General features: G+C 43.2%; 1 pseudogene across 1 annotated transcript in view; it reads left to right on the top strand.

Annotated features, from left to right (window-relative positions):
• The window catches only part of LOC308283905 (septin-9-like), a 224786-nt pseudogene that overhangs the window by 105667 nt on the left and 98408 nt on the right, over positions 1 to 20711 (top strand). Inside the window, exons 3-4 of the transcript XR_013963337.1 lie at positions 12547 to 12768; positions 15725 to 16331. The product of XR_013963337.1 is annotated as a septin-9-like (transcript). The remainder of the gene's footprint in view (positions 1 to 12546; positions 12769 to 15724; positions 16332 to 20711) is intronic.

Raw genomic sequence — 20711 nt, forward strand, 5'->3', positions numbered from 1 at the left:
CAAGACCGAGGTGGGGTTTTACAACTCCCCCCAGAGGATGATGTAACAGCAAAATGGCTGCCACGTGCAGGGGTGTCACACCAAATTCTGGGCCCTGGGTACAAGGATTCACTGCGGGCCCCCCATGAATGTTCTTCATAGGGGGAGGTTTAACCTGTTTAGACTGGGAACGCATTATTACGCGTTATTTTGTGCTTTAACTATTGAAAAATAGCAGATACATAAGCTCACAGCGCGGCACCGAGTGCCTCACTGCAAGCTTGTAGATCTGCTATATATACTTTTCTTAATCATGAACATTTTTTGCGGAGTCTGAATATGTAAAATCCTTCTAAGGTTTTTTTTTGAAAAACCTATGTTTCTATGTCAGTGGTGCTCAAACCTTTTCATGTGAAGGACCCCCAACATGATATGTATTTGGCCACGGACCCCCATCTCAAAATATTTAGTTCCAGGGACCCCCCAGAAATACAATTTGACTTGTTCGCTTAAAAAATACATATGTTCAAAGATTTGCACATATTTTCATGATTTTTCAAAACTAGCAGATCTACAAGCTCACTTGGTGCCGCGCTTTGAGCTTGTACATCTGCTATTTTTCAATAGCTAAAGTATAAAATAATTAAGGCCCCTCCACCTTGGGCCCTAGTAACTCAGTCCCACTTCTCCCCCCCTTGTGACGCCCCTGACCGCATGTGAATGATGTGTAACCGGCAAGTTAGTTCAGGCAGATCCACTCAAGAGGTTTTGATGGTGCATCACGGCACTATGCTGCCATGCACCATATGTGACGTGTCAATTAGCTGACCATATTGGCATTGGTCTATTTAAAGAGGTGGTGCCATAGTTTTGTACTTTTTCTGTTTTGCATGTGTCTATGGAGTTGACTCTAATAGATCCCCAGGTGTGGTTATAATGTGCAGATTTGTCTTCCCTGTGTATTTTTGGTTACTTCCTGAAAGCTGAAAGACAGGGCCTCAAAAGGCCCAGTCGAAAAACACAGATTAAATAAACATAAACTCATCCCCTCCCTTTTAACCATTCCCAACACTGTGGTTCTGGCTAACCTCAGCTGGGTCACCACCCACCTGACAACCAGGCATACTTAATGAACTGGTGGGTGTAGCCACATAAAAAATAAAAAAAATAACACTTTCTGTAATTTTTTTTGAAAAAATCTTCCTCTTAGTATAATCATAATACCTGATCATCATGTTTTAGGGGGGAAAAAATCATGGCATTGCATCTTTAAGCTCGCCTCCTTCATTGTTCTTCCTCTTGCTTTGTTTGCTCCCAGCACACCACCCAAGGGTGCTGTTGTCCTCTGGGGCAGTGCCGCCGCTACCATGACGTGCATGACGCGCTGTGCGTCGGGCGTCACACTGCCGAAGGGCACCAAAAAATGAGAGAGAGAGAAAAAAAAAGAAAATAACAATAATAAGAAAAATAAATCACCGTAATAACGAATATGTATTTGCTCCGCCTAAAAGTAATCACGGCATGCATGTGAGCGTGCGTGATGCCTGATCAACGGTTGTGATGCCTGCTATGGTTTCATCCATTTGAGCTGGGGGCGGGGCCACAGCGCAGTCCATGCGACTCATTACTCGGAGTTACTCGGAGTGTGCACTGTGCACTCACTCAGACACGGACACATAATCACAGTGGAGATTCGACGGTCATCCGTTGACTGATCTGGTGCATTGCAAAAGTTAGAATCAAACGGGTTTTCCACCTCGTCGTCGCGGGGGGTACCCGACAGACAGCTGTGTGTCGGTGCACCAAAACGGGTTTCAGCGTCCCTGCCCTGGGGATGTATATATCTCCATGCTCTTAAATGGTTGTCTTAAGAAATATGCTGATCAGGGAGTAATATATAGCAGAGCCTGAATGCCAAGATCAAATATAATATTCACACTAGTATATGAATCAAATCTTTTCAATCAATTTGTGATTCATCTGACTGAAATATGGTCAGTTGTAAGGAGAAGACGTCAGCTGCAGTTATTATGTATTATGTATTTTGCCCTCTTGTTCGGTAACATGAAATATGGTAGGCTATGATTTGATGGAAGGAGCTGATCTTGTACTATAACAGTACAATACATGGAATCCTTACTACAGACTTCTCCCTGTTTGGTTATAGTCATAATGTTAATGTATGACCCATATAGAGCTCTGTGTATAGCATTTCTTCAGCTAGTATTAGTATTATGATCACTAAGCTGATCAGATGACGAAGAAAGTAGAATTACTACTACACTATTTTTTAGACCACCACGTTTGTCATCAGCGATCTCTTCGTTACCCAGATCCTGTCGGGGCTCCTCTGGGAGGAAACCCAAGCTCCAGTGTGTCACCTCAGCACACATGCACTGCCAGCTGCCCACAGTGTCCAGGGAACTCTGACAGAAAGACCCCCATTGTCCAGCAACCGAGGGTCCGGCTGGGGGGGGGGGGGGGGGGGGGGGGGGGGGGGGGGCGCTGATGAGCAGGCACATGCACAAATAGACATCAAAGGGGGCTTGAGCCCCTGCCCTTTTATCCGCCCATGTAAAAAGTGCCCTCTCCAGACCACGAATGCCGTTTTTACCATGGTGAAAGAAATGCAAATGCCCTCTTTCCATGCCATACCTGAAGGCAGCATTCAAGAGAATTGCCATGTCCAAACTTTGCTGAACTTGAATGCAGCATCTTATGTTGAAAGAATTGCCCTCTCTTTGTAGAAATCAAGCACCGCTGTGACGCGTTGTGAGCTTGGAGGTCTGCTATTTTTGATATTTTCACCAAAAGGCCCTTTTAGAAATGTCAGCCCCTGCCTCTCTAACAGTCTCTCCACGTCCCTGCTTCTTGAAGTATCAATAACTGCTGCATACATCTGAATATGAATGAGAACACGCGCAAGCACGCACACACGCACGCTAACAAGTATGCCATCGCAGCAGAGTTAATGAGACCAAAAGCAACTAGCCCAAAAATCCAGACAAGAAACAAAGAACTGGAGATTACAGTACACAGTTACTAATTAGGTTTCCATACAAATGCTGTTTCAGTTTCAGCTTTAGTTCTCCTGCTACAATGCCCTTAAAAGTCCTCTTGCTGCGCCCCACGGAACCCTGGTAAACAACAAACGTCACTCTCTCTCGTTCGGTATCCTTCGCTTCAACTGGATCCAACGTGGGTGATTATACTGAGTCATTTGACACCGATCCCAGCAGATACGAGCCGTACGTACGCATGCAGTCAGTGTGTTCCAAGCAGGGAGGAAAGCCTGGGGTCTTCCCCCCCAGGGGCGTCACAAGGGGGGGGGGGGACTGGGTTACTAGGGGGACTGAGTCACTAGGGCCCAAGGTGGAGGGGCCTTAATTATTTTGTACTTTAGCTATTGAATAATAGCAGATAAACAAGCTCTGTAGATCTGCTTATTTTTGAAAAGTCGTGAAAATGTGTGCAATGAATACATTTGTAACTCAAATTTTGCTTCTGGGGGGTCCCTGGAACTGAATATTTTGAGATGGGGGATCCGTGGCGAAATACATATCATGTTGGGGGTCCTTGACATGAAAACGTTTGAGCACCAGTGACCAGGGGCGGATTTAGTAATCTGGAGGCCCGTTTCAAGAGCTATTGATGAGCCCCCCCACGCCACCACCAGCACACCCATGCCACAGTAGCCACGCAACAATCGCACACAGAAGTTGACTGCCTGCTATTTGTATATTATTATTATTATATCACTACATAATGTTATAGCATTGACCTAAATGGCATTATATTAACAAGGTTATATGATTATTAAAAAGTGTTATACGTGTGTTGCAAGTTGAACAAGGCTTGCTGGCTAGCTCTTGGAGGCCCCCTGGTGGCTGAGGCCCGTTTCAATTGAAACTGGTGAAACATAGCTAAGGCCTCCCCTGCCAGTGACATAGAAACATAGGTTTTTCAAAAAACCTTAGAAGGATTTGAAATATTTAAAGACTTGCACATTATGTTCACGATTTTTTAAAGCTAGCTTGAAAGCACTCGGTGCCGCGCTGTGAGCTTGTCTATCTGCTATTTTTCAATAGTAAAATCACAAACTAATTGTGCGAGGGCCCGCAGTGAATCCTTGTACCCAGGGCCCAGAATTTGCTGTGACGCCCCTGTTCCCCCCGCCCCCATGCCGGGGCCTGGCTGGTGGCCAGAGGCGCGGGCCAGATGCCTGCTCCTCTGTCATGGCCGGGGTGTTTATGTGGGACCAGGGCCTCGTTGCTGTGGAGCTGTTTGGATCTATCTGCCAGGCATGCTGAGGTGCAGGTTTCAACCCCCCCACACACGTCATCGTCTCCTGACATGCAGAGCAAACCGCTGGCCAGGGTTAAGAGAGGGCCTGCTTTCTGACAATAGTAACAAGGAGGGCCTGCAGGCAGCTGGCTGGTCAAATGGTTTGTGTGTCAAGTGTGAACGAGTGACGTGGACTGGAATGAATGACCTGGCAGGGACCCCTGCTATCTGGTTTCTGAGCAGCAGTGTTGCCAGATTTTGCGGCAGAAACGAGCGACCAGGTCTATGAAAACTAACCTCGCCTCACCAGGCTAGCAACCAGGTCTATGAAAACTAACCTCACCTCACCAGTTCGTTCACAACAGGCCGCTTGGTTTCCGCCTAAAGCGGAAACCACTAGAAGAAGCGGCGTCGCTTTGTTTTGGTTCCCCCCCTTTGTTTCCCCAATCCCTATTAAAATGCTCGAGTAGCCAAGTGTAGTCTTGCCAGTCGCTACGAGTTGGACTAAAAGATGCATGTACCAAACACATTTTTCACACATTTTTGTCAGCCTTCTGATTGGTCCCTGAGACTCCCTGACTGGCCAACCAGAAAAAAAACATTCACTTTTCGCTACCGGGGGTGGAGTTATGCAGTGGGAGAATGTCGCTTCAGTCTTCACCGCGGGGCCGGCGCACAGTACGGCGCCGCGAGGTGATAGCGATTTAGATAATTATAATGCATAAGCTTCAACAGACTAGTTCACATGAACGATAATGATGTAACTAAGAGATTCGATTGGGTAATATATTTTAAATGGGCAGAATTACAATTAAACATTACAATGTTATGTTGACAGCCAGCCTATAATTCCACAACTTCCTACCCAAGATGCACTGCGCTTTCTCTCATCTCTCTATCCTCTGCCTGTTGCAGAGGATTAAACTAATTAAAACATGTATTTTCGGGGGAAAAACACTGTTTTGCAATTAGGGATGTCAAAAATGGACCTTTATCAAAATCGATTATTCTATAGCAATATTCGAATATTATTCGAAAATCGATAATTAATTATTATTATTATTTTTTTATAAAAAAAAAAAAAAAAAGTTTTTTTTTTCTTCTGTTTTTCGTTTTTTTTTTTTTTTTTACTGGATTTCAATGCACATTTACATATGTACAACATGGCTCTTCAGGTAATTGGTAGCCTAACTACTACTCTTCATCTTTCTTTTTAGTGTGCCAGTGTACTGTTCACCTAATCTCTCAAGAACAGATTCTGTGATGCTTTACGATACAGAGGACGCTGTTTTCCCTTTTCTTTGATGATGGCCACCAAGTACCAAACAATCAAGCCTGAATCAATCACACCTGTGTCTGAGACAGGGGGGGAGGGGAGTGTGTAGCAGGCAGTAGCAGGCAGCCACTCTGCTGTGCTCCTTCACTCTACACAGTTTACAGTTGGTGCTGGTGTGAATAATAAATCAATGGCCATTTACTATTATCATTAATACTATTGTTAGCCTATATTCTATATTTTGGTTGAAACTAACTAACTAAGCCAAAAAATAGTATTAAAAAAAAAAAAAAAAAAAAAAAACGGAAAAAAAAAAAAAAAAAGAAATTAGATTATGAAATATTAAAATCGAATATTGATTAATCTAACGAATATTCGAAAATCGATTATTCGGTGACATCCCTATTTGCAATGTAACTACTGTACTTTTTTCTTCCCTTTTTATTAATATCACGTAGATGTGTTTCTTTTGGTACGTTAAATAGCAATAATGAGGCTATGAAAAATATCCCCCCCCCCCCCCCCCCCCCCCCACATCCACTTCCATTATAAAAACAATCTGCCCTGGCTGTTTTGTCCCACCTAGTAACAAGAACAAAATTGGGCGGGATTTGACAAAGAGTGAATTGTAGTACTACAACATGACGTGTTGTGGTTTCCGCTCCCAACCGGATATACAACCCAGGAAAGTTAAGTGATCCCAGACTAATGAAAGCATGCCAAAAAGAAGTGACTATATAAGCACTTCAAGCCTATAGCTCACAATGTGTCGCGATGCAACAGTGAGCTTGTACGCCTTGTAGATCTGCTAGCTAGACAGTACAGCAGTTAAAAATACAGATTACAGCCAAGGGCAAGAAAAAATAAGTGCAGCATGATGGAAAGACATCACAGTCAAAGCAACACCATGGTTAAGTTGGCAGAAGAACCACTGTACAACACAACACAGTGCATAATAATAATAAAAAAGAGGGTATGTGTGAAGGGGGGGGGGGGGGGGGGAGTATTTTACTGTTTAACCCATAGAGTTATAAGGTTTAACCACTTAAATCATGGCTGACCGGAGTCTCTCATTAAAAAAAAAAAAAAAAAGAAACATTGATGATAAAGCATTGGCAAACACTGTGTACACCTGCTGATCTGTAAACGTGTTAAACCACAAATTATTTGCACAACTGTAGCCTAATTGAATCAGAAGAAATAGGCCTATATAAAAAATTAGGGTGTTTTATATTGAAAATGTTGACATCAAAACTGGACTTTAAAATGTAGTTTATTTTAAAATGAAGGCACTAATGTTTTTGAAAATGTGTGAATGTGTAAAATAGGGCTTATGCTACACTGTATTTGGCAATAGTAAAACAATAGACCGTTTGTCAGCCTTCTGATTGGTCCCTGAGACTCCCTGACTGGCCAACCAGAAAAAAACATTCACTTTTTGCTATCGGGGGTGGAGTTTGTGCAGTGGAGAATGTTAAATGTGGCTTTCAAAACTGTCCGCAGTGCGCGACACGGCGATCGCCCGGTACGGCCGCGATCTCGGCCGTGATCTCGCTCATCATAATGAATAAGCTTCAACAAACTAGTTCACATGGACCATATCAATGGTCTAAGAGTCACGATTGGGTACATATATTTTAAATGGGCAGAATTACGAAAAGCCAGCCTATTATGTGAGGTTAGGATTATAGTTCTGTCCTCTTCCTACCCAGGATGCAATGCGCGGTCTATTCTCTTTCTGATCCAGAGGATTAAACTAATTAAAACATTTATTTTCGGGGGGAAAACTACTGTTTTGCTATGTAATTACTGTACCTTTTTCTTCCCTTTTTATTAATATCACGTAGATGTGTTTTTTGTGGTACTTTATATAGCTGTAATGAGGCTATGAAGGGGAAAAAAATCCCATCCACTACCACTATAAAAGAATCTGCAAAGAGGATTCTGTCCCACTGGGATTAAACAAATTAAAACATATATTTTCGGGTAAACCCCCTGTTTTGCAATGTAACTACTGTACCTTTGACTTCCCTTTTTATTAATATCACCTAGATGTTTTTCCTTTGGTACTTTATATAGCTGTAATGAGGCTATGAAGGGAAAAAAAATCCCATTCACTGCCACTATAAAAACAATCTGCCCAGGGTCAAATGTCCTATCATAGTAACAGGGCAGAATGGGGCGGGATTTGCAAAAGGGCTTATTTAGGCTTAGATAAACAGAACTACAGAGAGATGAGTGATAACGCTATTTTGTACAAAACGATTCAAAGTGATTCAAGTGACAAGAAGTCAGATTTATTGTTATTATTATTTACCTGGTCAATTTGTGTAATTGCATGCAGCATGGCCTGGGATCAAGCCGCTCTGCAGGTTGCAGAATAGATCCAGTTTGGCTCTAGTATAGCGGATACGGAAACGTTGCCAGCTTGCATGTACTTTTGTGTGGAAAATACCGGATACTGGAGGCGGGCTCGCGAGGGACAGCGGTGTGGATGATAGACGCATGATATTGGATTTTGAATTCGATTGTTGAAGAGAATAGAGGCTGTTTCCCCATATTTACAGTAGAATTAATTCGGAGATTGTGCTGTTGCAAAGTTGTAGCAGGAACTTGTCTGCGTTGTTTGATCATTCGTTAATCGATTCATTGGAACGGGGACGCGTCATGGGCGCGTACGGTTGCGCGCAACACGCAGGTGTTCGCTCCGTTGCGTTTACGTTATTTGATTAACGTGTTTTATCTGGTGTTAGAGATGGGATTTATGGCTCTTTGAAGTGAGCCGGATCTCTGGGATCCGTTTCTTTCAAAGAGCCGTTCAAAAGACTGGCTCATTCTAGTTACTCTGTAGTTAATTACTTTGTAGATTTTTTTTTATCATAATTACAAATAACTTAAACAGCCCCCCCTATATACATTTATTTCGGACACATAGGTAGGCATACATACCTGCCATTTGAAAATAGCAGATCTACAAGCTCACAATACGTTGCGTTGAGACGCATTGTGAGCTTGTAGATCTGCTATTTTCTAAATTATTTTCTACATTGTATTCATTGGAAAACCTGTGATTTTTTTTTGATACCAATACTTTTGTACTTTTACTCAAGTAGTCTACTTAACATTCCAAACTTCTACTGTGGCAGAGTATTTCCACATTGATTGCAGTTGCAGACAGTATTGATATTTTTTACAAGAATTTGCCTACCGTTATCCCAACATTGTTCATTAGAAAGGAACGGCTCCCTACTGTGAACCGGATCCCATCGTTCATTTCAAAGAGCCGTTCAAAAGACTCAATTCGTTCGCGAACGTCCCATCTCTATCTGGCGCCCCGCTCCCAAACGAACCACACTTAGAAATAGAACAGTTGTCATCGCAGGAGAGTGTTTTTTTCGGACAGAATGAGGGACATGTTGTCCGTTGTGAAACGCGTAAAGAAGGGTAAGGAGGACGTGCATGTTGAGCGGGGAGTGCTTGAGTTCTGCTGTGTTTTGTTCATTGAAATGGTGCTTCTGATGTGGATAGCAATATTACAACTACTGCTGCCTGAGAGTCCACAGTGGCTGACAGGTGCGTGCACGACGTTTGACTCATTGTAGTGACACGAACATAATGAATGACATGTAATGATGAGTGGTCCAATAATATAAAGGCCATTTCGACGCGCAGTGAATGAAGCAGTAGCCTACGTAGCACGCTCTGTCATTTATGTTGTTCCAGTTGTTCTGAAACTAGTTAATTCAATGTCAACCGCCATAACTTTGAGATTGCACAAATGGATGGCTGTTTGGAACCAAACAAATATACTTTGTTGTATAATATAGCTGGCAAATATAGCATCAGCATGCATGCTCAACACAAGTCAACCATGTGTTGGTTGTTTGGGCTATGTCATCCTCTGCCCACAAGTTGCCCAACCCTCCTTTCCCTGATACTTTTTTGTTTGTTTGTTTGTGTTTAAACTAGACGTGTAGCCTATTTTATTATGTAGCATATAGATTCTGATTAAATGAGCACAATTGACAACCTTGTTAATAGTAGCCTTCTCAATCAGTCAATATGCACCATAAAACTCTATGGTGTACATAGAGTGATTGATGTGATTGATTGAAGAATTTATTAGAAGTTAGCAATAGCATAGGACAAGGTACAGTTTCATGACAGTACAGTTCACTGGTACGAGGCCAAAAGGATAGGCCCAAGTATCTATGTTCCCCAGGTTCTATGTTCCCCATTTACCTCCACAAAAAAGGTTCTATGTTCCCCGCTTACCCAAAAAATGCCCTATGTTCCCCAGGTTCTATGTTCCCCACTTTACCCCACAAAAAAGGTTCTATGTTCCCCACTCATCCAAAAATGCAGGAAACATATTTATAATTATTAATAACAACTCAAAATACACAATAATGGGGAGAAATTACAAATACTAGTGGGACAGGGGGCACTAGGGACATCTGGGCATCATATTTTTGTTATGACTGGGCATCTTTCTGAGTGGGCACCTGGACATCTGGGCACTAGGGACATATGGGCATTTGGACGAGTGGGCACTTAGGGGTGGAGACATCTTGGCACTATGGGGACATGTGGGCACCTAAATTAGGATTGCCCCCATGTTCTTAGTGCCCAGATGTCCCACCATTTCCTGCATTTGTGTTTGGAACATAAACTTTTTTTTTTTTGGTTGGTGGGGAACAAGCAGTAGATCCTTTTTTTGGTTGAGCGGGGAACATAGAACCTTTTTGTGGGGAGGGTGGGTGGGGAACATAGAACCTGGGGAACATAGAACCTTTTTGGGGGGGATGTGGGGAACATAGAACCTGGGGAACTTAGGGTGGGTTCTATGTTCCCCACCCACCCTCCACCAAAAAAGGTTCTGTGTTCCCCACCCCAAAACAAGATATGTTCTCAACTCAAATGCAGGAAATGGTGGGACATCAGGGCACTAAGGACATGTGGGCAATCCTAATTTAGGTGCCCACACTTGTCCAGTGAGGTGGCCCTAGTGCCCAAGTGTCTTCTCTTCACCCCTAAGTACCTTCTTTTCCTGGTGCCCACTCATTCAAATGTCCACTCCACATGCCCCTACCTATAGTGCCCAGATGTCCAGGTGCCCACTGCCCAGTCATAACACAAATATGGTGCCAGATGTCCCTAGTTCCACCCTGACCCACTAGTATTAATATTTTCTTCCCATTATGTTCCGTTGTGTGTGTTTAGAGTTATGTTTCCTGCATTTTTGGATGAGTGGGGAACATAGAAGCTTTTTTTTAGTTGAGTGGGTAACATAGAACCTTTTTTTGTGCGGGGAAAGTGGGGAACATAGAACCTTTTTTTAGTTGAGTGGGTAACATAGAACCTTTTTTTGTGCGGGGTAAGTGGGGAAATATAACCTGGGGTACATAGGACTTTTTTGGGTAAGCGGGGAACATGGAACCTTTTTTGGGGGGGTGGGTACCTGGGGAACATTGGTACTGTCCCGATACAAAGATACAGCCAACGTTTGTAGCTGCAAAGCTACAAAAAGGTTGAGCTATAGTTCCAAGTCCAACTGCAGCTACAAAGATGTGAATATGCTGTGTAACTTTGTCTCTTTTGTGATCTGCCAGTGTGCATGCAGCATAGGCTACCTGCCACATTTTTGTTGATATGTGCTTTGGGTTTTATTCACACAGAACCTGTTTTTATTGATTTTAAACCAACTGAATGCTATTCTGTATTTCCTGACACTCATACAGTTCTATATGCATTTGGCAGCTGCAGCTTGCAACTTGAGCATCTATTTGTGGCATTTATTTGACGGCTAGCTTGTTAGAGAATCTTATTTTCCAGGTGTTAAACATTACTATTATTACCAGGTGTTCACAATTATTTTATTAGCTGTTCCAGTACCTATTAAATAAGTCAGTGGCTCTCAAGTCCGGGGGTCCTTGAGGGGTCCCGGCCTCCGGGGGTCCTCTGGAAAATGTTTTAATATAGCATCAACAGTTTTAACCTCTAAACCTATATATTTGAAAATGGATGATCTATAACCTGTCACAACGCAATGTGTTATGTGAGCTTATATCTGCCATTTTCAAAACAGATCTTGAAAAATAACCATTTGAATATTCTTTGAAAACCTAACGGAATTCATGTCTAGGAGTTCCTGGTACAGAATATTTTCAGATGAGGATGGGGTCCGAATACATATCCATTTTGGGGTCCTTGAGATGAAAGTGTTTGAGAAACACTACTAGTAGAGAGTGTACTCATTGACTCATCGCACGAGGATAAATAATTTAGCAAAACCCGAGGCTCATTCAAGTCTGACTTCTTTAGTGACAATTGCAAACCGTCTCTTTCGGGTGGAAACCTCATATGTCCAAAACTGTTTTCAGGATTCCAATTAAAAAATGTAACATGATAAAGTAGTAGATCTGCAAGCCTGTGAAATGAAACATGTTTAAGGACTGGTATTATAGCAGACATCCCGTTAGTTGCCCTTGTTGCCCGACTGCCCATGGCAAGTAAATAAAGCTTTCGGGCAGGTGGGAGTTTGCTTTCAGGTTGCCCGACGGGGCAAGTGCATTCCTGTATAAATATATATTATTCATAAACAGTGCTACGGCTACCTTTTTTACTCATTCTGTTTTTCAAAGTGACTGTCCCCACTGCAGCTATCAATTGGATTTACCATTAATTCTACAAGCACAAATTTGACCTTTCATCATTTTATAATGGATGGATTTACTTTTCGGGAAAGTGGGCATGACCTTTGGGCAAGTCGAACATGACCTGTGCTTCACTGCTTGCCCGACAGGTCTGAGAACTTTGTGTCATTAACTGTAGTGAGATAAAAAAATAATAATAAAAAGTTCCAGAAACGGTTCCGGTTCCTCACTGTTGTAACTGTTAACTGGGATTCCTCCGTTTCTGGATCCCAACTCAGTGTTTTTATGTTTGTTTTTTTCCCTTCAACTGACCTCTTCTCTTCTTCCCACCTTTCTGTGCGTTCCTTCCAGCGCTGAAGCGGTCGTTCGAGGTGGAGGAGTCGGATTCGACCTCGCACCCCTCGCCCCTGTCCCGGCGGAACACCAACCCCCTGCGCTCCTCGGCCTCCTCCGTCACCTCCCAGCGGAGCTTCAACTCCTCGGACTACTCCTCCTCCTCCAGGACCTCCCCGTCGGACACCTCCTCCAACCCCCGCTCCCCCAAGACCAGCATGAGGCGCATGGACCTGTCAGGTACTGTATGCCAGGGGTTCCCAAACTTTTTTGTCTCAGGGCACCCCATGAATATTTTTTTAATCCGAGGCACCCCTACACCTTATATTTATAGCATATCGTCGTTGTAGGGTGGAAACCTTGTATGTCCAAAACCGTTTGTTTTGTATTTATCTTCTATAAAATGCACTAAACTAGTGAAAACAGCAGATCTACAAGCACACAACGCCTCGCATCGCGAGGCGTTGTGTGCTTGTAGATCGGCTGTTTTCACTAGTTTTGTGCGACAGTCTTGTATGATGAAGCAGGGCAAAAGACGTACACATTTTTTTTTTTTTTTATATATTTGTTTTTGGGCTTTTTATGCCTTTATTTGATAGGACAGTAGACTGACAGGAAATGGGGAGAGAGATGGGGAATGACATGTGGCAAAGGTCGTCCGGATCGGGAATCGAACCGGCGACGCCAGCAGGCATCATAGCCTAGTATGTGGTATGCGCCCTGACCACCAGGCCAGCAGGCGCCCCAAGACGTACACATTTGAAACTTGGAGATATGAGGTTTCTGCCCGACAGTGACGATATTTTAGTGATTATGTTGCGAGGAAAACGTTGAGATAATGGCCATTTTGGTTATTATCTCAACCAAATAAATGCAAAATATTATCAAATGATCTCGCGGCACCCCTGGACTGCCGTCACAGCACCCCAGGGTGCCCCGTCACCCACTTTGAAAACCCCTGAGGTACTGTACGCTAGGCCAGGGCTTCCCAAAGTGCGTGCCGCGATGCCAGTCCAGGGCTGCCTCGGAATACTTTGCATGCATTGATTTGACACTAAGGCTTAGGGGTGGGCGATATGGTGATAATTATCGTTGAGACGATACAATGTCTACACGATATGCCTTTTCAGAGATATCGTATATATCGTGATGCAATTGAGGGAGCCTTGTAAAAAATCCTGTTTAATCGTTAATACAGAGATTCATTGCTGAATAAAATTTAAACCTGCATTTTGATCTAAATCAGTAGTTCTCAAACGTTAAAATGTCAAGGTCTCCACTTAACTCTGACAGTTTACAAATGAATACGGGTCCATTTGGTTTCATTTGTATACTGTCAGAGTTACATGCTTGTAAAGTTCAATTTAGACCTCCCAAAAGGAACTCAGAGAGTCTTGTTTATGTCAAATAAATTGAAAAATAACCATAAGAACCCACATGAAAAAGAATCGTGATAAAATCGTGTATCGTGATAGTGCTTGGAAAAATATCGTGATATTGTATTTTTGTCATATCGCCCACCCCTACTAAGGCTTGCCCACCTGCTCTGAGTATCTGACTGTGATGTCACCAGTCTGTGAATGTCACAGTGACGTGTCAGGGGAACCACAGTGTCAGGCGTGACAGACAGACAGACAGACAGACAGAGATACCTGGATAAGATGTGCCGGTTTCCATAGTTAACTGCGACCTACGGTCACAATCATTTTATAATGGACAATTTACTTTTCGGGCAAGTGGGCATGACCTTTGGGCAAGTAAAACATGACCTTCGTGTCAACTCCTGACTTTGATAATATTATTCGTCAATATCTCTACATCAATATCACTTCACTATGCTTAGTAAAACAGACCTGATTTGCACTGTACTCGATGGAGTTCCTTTTGGAGGGTCTAAATTGACCCATACAATTCTGTAATTCTGACAGTGTACACATGGAACCAAATGAACCTGCGGGTTCCATTTGTACTCTGTCAGAGTTAAGTAGAGACCTTGAAATTTGAAAGTTTGAAAAACACTGGTTTAAGAAATAACGCATGTACTAGTGTTCAATGCCAAAAACACAATCAAATCATTAATCAAAATTATTTGTATGACAATGATCGTCAAGTAAAATGTTTTTCGTGGGGCGCCGAGTGGCCTACTGGTCCAGGCGCATACCACATAGGCATTGCCACATAGGCATTGATGCCTGACGGCGTTGTCGGTTCGATTCCCAATCCGGACGACCTTTGCCGTGTGTCACTCCCCATCTCTCCCCCTGTTTCCTGTCAGTCTACTGTCCTATCCAATAAAGGCATAAAAAGCCCAAACAAATCTTTAACCCATTTAGAACGGGTACACATTATTGTGTATCATTATTTTATGCTTTAACTATTGAAAAATAGCAGATATACAAGCTCACAGCACGGCACAGAGTGCCGCGCTGCGAGCTTGTAGATCTGCTATTTTTGAAAAATAGTGAAAATTAGAATTTTGACCCGATTCTATGGGGCTTTTAAGCCGTGACATCATTTTGTAGGCAGAGGAGAATCTGCCCCCAGAGCATTTTCTGTCCCTCGCTATTTCAAAAAACAACGACTAAAAAATAACGACTAAAGTATAATTCTAACACTTTCCTTTCAACAACAAAGAGAAGAAAAATGTGTAAATAGTAAAAATAGTAAAAAGATTCACGGAAACTCTCCTCTGCCTACAAAATGATGTCATACTTAACAGCCCCATAAGTGTCTTTTGAATCCTTCCAAGGTTTTTTGAAAAAAAAAAAAAAAACATTTCTATGTCAGCAATCTGGCTAGCCATCGTCAAAGAAAAGGTCCTTTTCAATTAAATGGAGCTCAGTTAGTCTGTTCTTGACAGACTACTATGTCAGTGGTTCTCAAACCTTTTCATGTGAAGGACCCCCAAAATGATATTTATTTGGCCACGGACCCCCATCTCAAAATATTTAGTTCCAGGGACCACCCAGAATCAAACTTTGAGTTACAAACGTTCGCTTTGAAAATACATATATTCAAAGATTTGCACACATTTTCACGACTTTTTCAAAAATAGCAGATCTACAAGCTCGCAGCGCGGCACTCGGTGCCGCGATGTGAGCTTGTATATCTGCTATTTTTCACTGGTTTCACTGGCATTCAATAATTCTATGCCTACATGGGTTAAAATGTCTTTCGTTTCATGACAACCCAACAGGAGGAGGCCGCAACGTGGACCCGGCGTCGGCACGGCGCACTGAGCTCTCCATCGAGGTCTCCTCCAAGCAGATCGACAACTCCCCCAGCGCCGGCATCGCCCGCTTCGGCCTCAAGCGGCCCGAGGTGGCCCTCGGCGGCCGGGGGGGCGGCGGCGGCGGCGGCTCACGACGGCGGCAGCGCCCCCTCGGGGGGCCCTCCTTCCTCCGCGAGCAGCAGGCGAGAGCTCAACGCGTCGCGGGGGTCCCACGAGCCCCCCGCGCCTCCCAGGAGGACGGACTCCCAGCTGAGCTCGGCCTCCTCGGCCTCCTCCTCGGCGTCCTCGACCACCTCCAGGATCCCGGAGCCCAGTCAGCGGAGAGGCGGGGAGCCCCCCGCGTCCGCCTCCTCCCCCAGCGTCAGCCCCGTGGAGGGGGGGCCCGCCGCCCGGAGGCCGGAGATGCCCGTCTTCAGGCAGCCGGACGGGACGGCGGCGCCGCCACCGGGCAGCGGGGCGATGGAGAATAACAGTCACGCGCCACCGCCGGCGCCCAGCGGTCCTCTGCCCGACCTGGACAGGACGGATTCTCCCCCCGTCACAGAGACCCCCACCGCCAGAACCACAGCCCGTGAGTACCTTTAACTACTGTCCTCGTTTACAAACCTATCAAGGCAGGGTTCCTACGGTCATGAAATTCCTGGAAATATTTTGAAATTAGAATTCTTTTTTCCAGTACTGGAAAAGTTTTCAAATTGATCAAGGGTCCTGGAAGGTCCTGGAAAAAAATAGCTATGCATTGTTTTTGGTTATTGATTTTGTTAACTCATTTACTACCACCATAAATCAACTTTGAGGGTTCCCTGCCACAATTTTCTTAACCTTTTGATGTGGGCACGTGTCCATGTGCACGATCCGCATGCACGCCACGGTCCGTTCGCAGCGTCCACACTGTGTTTTTGCTACACTGCCTGTCTTTGGGTATTGCACAAAGGAGTAAGAGACTTGTTATTGCACTGACTTATTGTTATATAGTCCTTGGAAATTGGGTTAAATATTCTGGAAAGGTTTTGGAAAAGTTATTCATTGGTAAAAATGTGTGGGAACCCTGTGAAGGGATGTGCCCTTTCATCAAGGGATGTATCATGGTGAAATGCCCCGGCATTTTTGTGTGTGTGTGTGTGTGTGTGTGTGTGTGTGTGTGTGTGTGTGTGTGTGTGTGTGTGTGTGTGTGTGTGTGTGTGTGTGTGTGTGTGTGTGTGTGTGTGTGTGTGTGTGTGTGTGTGTGTGTGTGTGTGTGTGTGTGTGTGTGTGTGTGTGTGTGTGTGTGTGTGTGTGTGTGTGTGTGCTTATATCTAGCACTAAAATATATTATGTAACACAATTGCGATGATGCTCGCTGTGAATTTAGTAGTCACCCTGAATATGGTTTTACCCTAATTAACAGTGGTGAGTGATGCTTCGGTTGCGTGGGGAGATTGGAGAACAGGATGACGCCATGCAGATAGTAACAGTTAAACATGGTCAAAATGGTCAAAATTGGTGACTAGGTTTGATTGATTGTTGAATACTTGATACTGAGACATGAGGTTGCTTTTTGCAGACAACATTAATGGACACTGCTCTTACAGATGTTGCCTAAAAATCACGCACAGTGGGAAACAGTATCTCGCAACTCGTGTCATCAAGCAATACATTTGCCACGCACATCCCCCTACACTCAGGAACCAATGCCACTTACAGGCCAATTTGTGTATACATGCGACCTGACGGTCGCTTATGTCCCGAGTTAGGGAGTCTTACTGGTACTGTAAATAAGTCAGAAATGTAAACGGCACGTGGTATAGTCAGACATTAAGGCTAAGAGGATGACAACAAAAAGTGGTACTATAGTTGGAGATCGCTCTGCTGTCGGCTTTATCGTTATGTTTTTGAAGAGGTCTTTGTTAAAAAAGTTATTTTGCGGCGCTTTTCTGTCTTTTTATAGTCAGTGGAGAAAGACCGGACATTTGGGTGTGACATACAGCAAATGGTCCAGTCGGCTGTGAATCGAATCATGGCTCTGGCTGTCTGTGGGGCATTCAGAGCCCATGTGGTGTGCATTTCTAAGCATTCAGTTATTGCGTCGCGCCTGCACACAGCTATAGCTGTCACGATTATGACATTTTACAAGACGAATAATTGTCATTCAAATAATTGCGATTTATTAATGTTTTTGTTGTTGACAATTACATTTCTGTTTGGCTTGTAGGCTTTGAAGTTGCACATGGCAGACATGACACATAACCTACATACATATACAAAGAAAAGACTGACATATTTGACAACTTCATACTTCAAAAGAACATTGATAGTGGAAATGGACAATCTACAAGCTCACAACGTGTCGCGATGCGACGCGTTGTGAGCTTGTAGATCTGCCATTTCCACTATTTTTGAAACTATTTGAAAATATAAACATTTTTCAACTTGGAAACGATTATGACGATTATGACAAAATAATTGCGACCACGTCAAATAATAGTGATTAGACGATTATGTAATAACTGTGACAGGCCTACACACAGCTACTTTCTAACACCTCTCCACCTTGATGTCTGTCTGACCCCACTGAACTTCCAGTGTTGCACTCACTGTAGTAGAATAATCAGTAATGGTGTGTAAGAGCCTTCAGTGTTCCTTCCTTGTGAGCTCGTCATCAGTCCAGAATGATCCATGAATGTAGGTCAGGGATGAGGATGGTGATGATGAATCTAACAGGACTGACTGGTCTCAGGCCAGCCGCCAAACCCAGGCCTCATCCAGTCCAGTTGGACGTGACGGACGGATAACTGGAGTCAGCTACTGGACCAAAAAGCACACACGAGACCAGATCCGTCTTCAATTAACCCATTTAGGCCTAAAAGTATTGCATGCTTTAACTATAAAAAAAAATAGCAGATATACAAGCTCACAGCGCGGCACCGAGTGCCGCGCTGCGAGCTTGTAGATCTGCTATTTTTGAAAAAAAGTTGTGAAAATGTGTGCAAATCTTTGAACATTATGTATTTTTAAAGCCAACAATTGTAACTCAAATTTTGCTTCTGGGGGGTCCCTGGAACTACATATTTTGAGATGGAGGTCCGTGGCCAAATACACATCATTTTGGGGGTCCTTGACATGAAAAAGTTTGAGAACCACTGACATGATAGTCTCTCAAGAACAGACTAACTGAGCTCCAGTTAAGTGAAAAGGACCTTTTCTTTGACGATGGCTGGCCAGATTGCTGACATAGAAACAAAAAAACCTTAGAAGGATTCAAAAGACACTTATAGAATCGGGTCAAAATTCTAATTTTCACGATTTAAAAAAAATAGCAGATCTACAAGCTTGCAGCGCGGCACTCGGTGCCGCGCTGTGAGCTTGTATATCTGCTATTTTTCAATTAAAGCACACAATAATGATACCCAATAATGTGTACCCGTTCTAAATGGGTTAAATAAGCTAAACAGATAGTGACCTTACTGTGGACTGTTGTCAGCAGAGTGTTGATGGGTAGCATACGTTGGGTGATTGAATCAGGGAGAAACTGCGTCAATGGACAGTAATGCGCTCGCTGATGTTCTTGACCCACATATCAGTGCATTTGACACAGAACTCCTGTGTGATCGTGTTGACAGAGCCCGACAGATGCCAGATGATTTTCTGTTTGTTAAAACGTAAGATTTTATTTAGTTTTAGATGAGAGTAACGTTTCCATTTGAGAACGTTTAACTTAGAATCAAACAAATAACTAAGAAAATCATATAAAATCGTGAATAAACATTAAGATACAATATTTGAAAACAAAACATTTAACTTAAAATATACAAAGATTAAGCAGACATGTAAATATGAAACACGCATGAAACTGAACTTAACTTTTCAACCTATCTTCATATAATGGGTCCTCAGTAATGTTCATAATAAAAATCTACTCAGTCCAAGTCTCTGTGGGAAGTTCAGAAATCCATAGTCTTGTGACCTCATCAATGGGGAATCCAAGCTAATAGAAAATGCAGGCTTTCTATTCCTGAAAAGTTGCAATGTTAAAGTGGAAGCCATTGTTCTCACGATAATAAAAATTAAACATCGATTTTTTTAAAATATTGTTTAAAAAAAACAACAACTTTAAAACGATGATGTCACAAGACTATGTATTTCTGAACTTCCCACAGCTCTCCTAAGAGACTTGGACAGAGTAGAATGTTTTTGCAATTTTATTATGAACATTAGTGAGGACCTAATATGTGAAGATGGGTTGAAAAGTGGCAAAGCCCTCCTTTAAGCACTAAGCCCTATTCATTCAAAGTTCAAGCATCTACAAAAAATGCTCAAAGCACACCACATTGTGACATGTTGCGAGCTTGTAGATGTGCCATTTTAGAAGGGGGGAGAAAAAAAAGTTGTCCAATAATAATAATAATATATCGGTCAGGTTCTATTTTGAGGTCTTGCTTCAGATACCTTCAGGCTCCATATACTACTAAGCAATGAGGTAAACCAAACCGCCAAAGTCCTTTTACTCCTTTTTTTTACCTGAAGAGCCGTGAGGTCGAGGTTTGAACATCCGCCAACAGACGGGGCTGATCTTCCAAACATGTGTCGGTGTGCGCGTAAATGCCAAAGCTCACACTGAGCGCACCTCCGCTCTGTCCAGATGTTTTCCTAGGCACTCGTGTCCAAAGCGTTGGGTTTTCTACCGAGGCGTGACTTCCAGAAATGCGCCGTAACTGCGGTTAAAACCCATTTAGAACGGGTACACGTTATTTGTGTATCATTATTTTATTCTTTAACTATTGAAAAATAGCAGATATACAAGCTCGCAGCGCGGCACCGAGTGCATCGCTGCGAGCTTGTAGATCTGCTATTTTTGAAGAAAAAAAACGTGAAAATTTGAATTTTTGACCCGATTCTCTAAGTGTCGTTTGAATCCTTCTAAGATTTTTCTATGTCAGCAATCTGGCCAGCCATCGTCAAAGAAAAGGTCCTT

The sequence above is a fragment of the Nannobrachium achirus genome, assembly GCF_963921795.1.
Source record: "Nannobrachium achirus genome assembly, chromosome: 4".
NCBI classification, from domain to species: Eukaryota; Metazoa; Chordata; class Actinopteri; order Myctophiformes; family Myctophidae; genus Nannobrachium; species Nannobrachium achirus.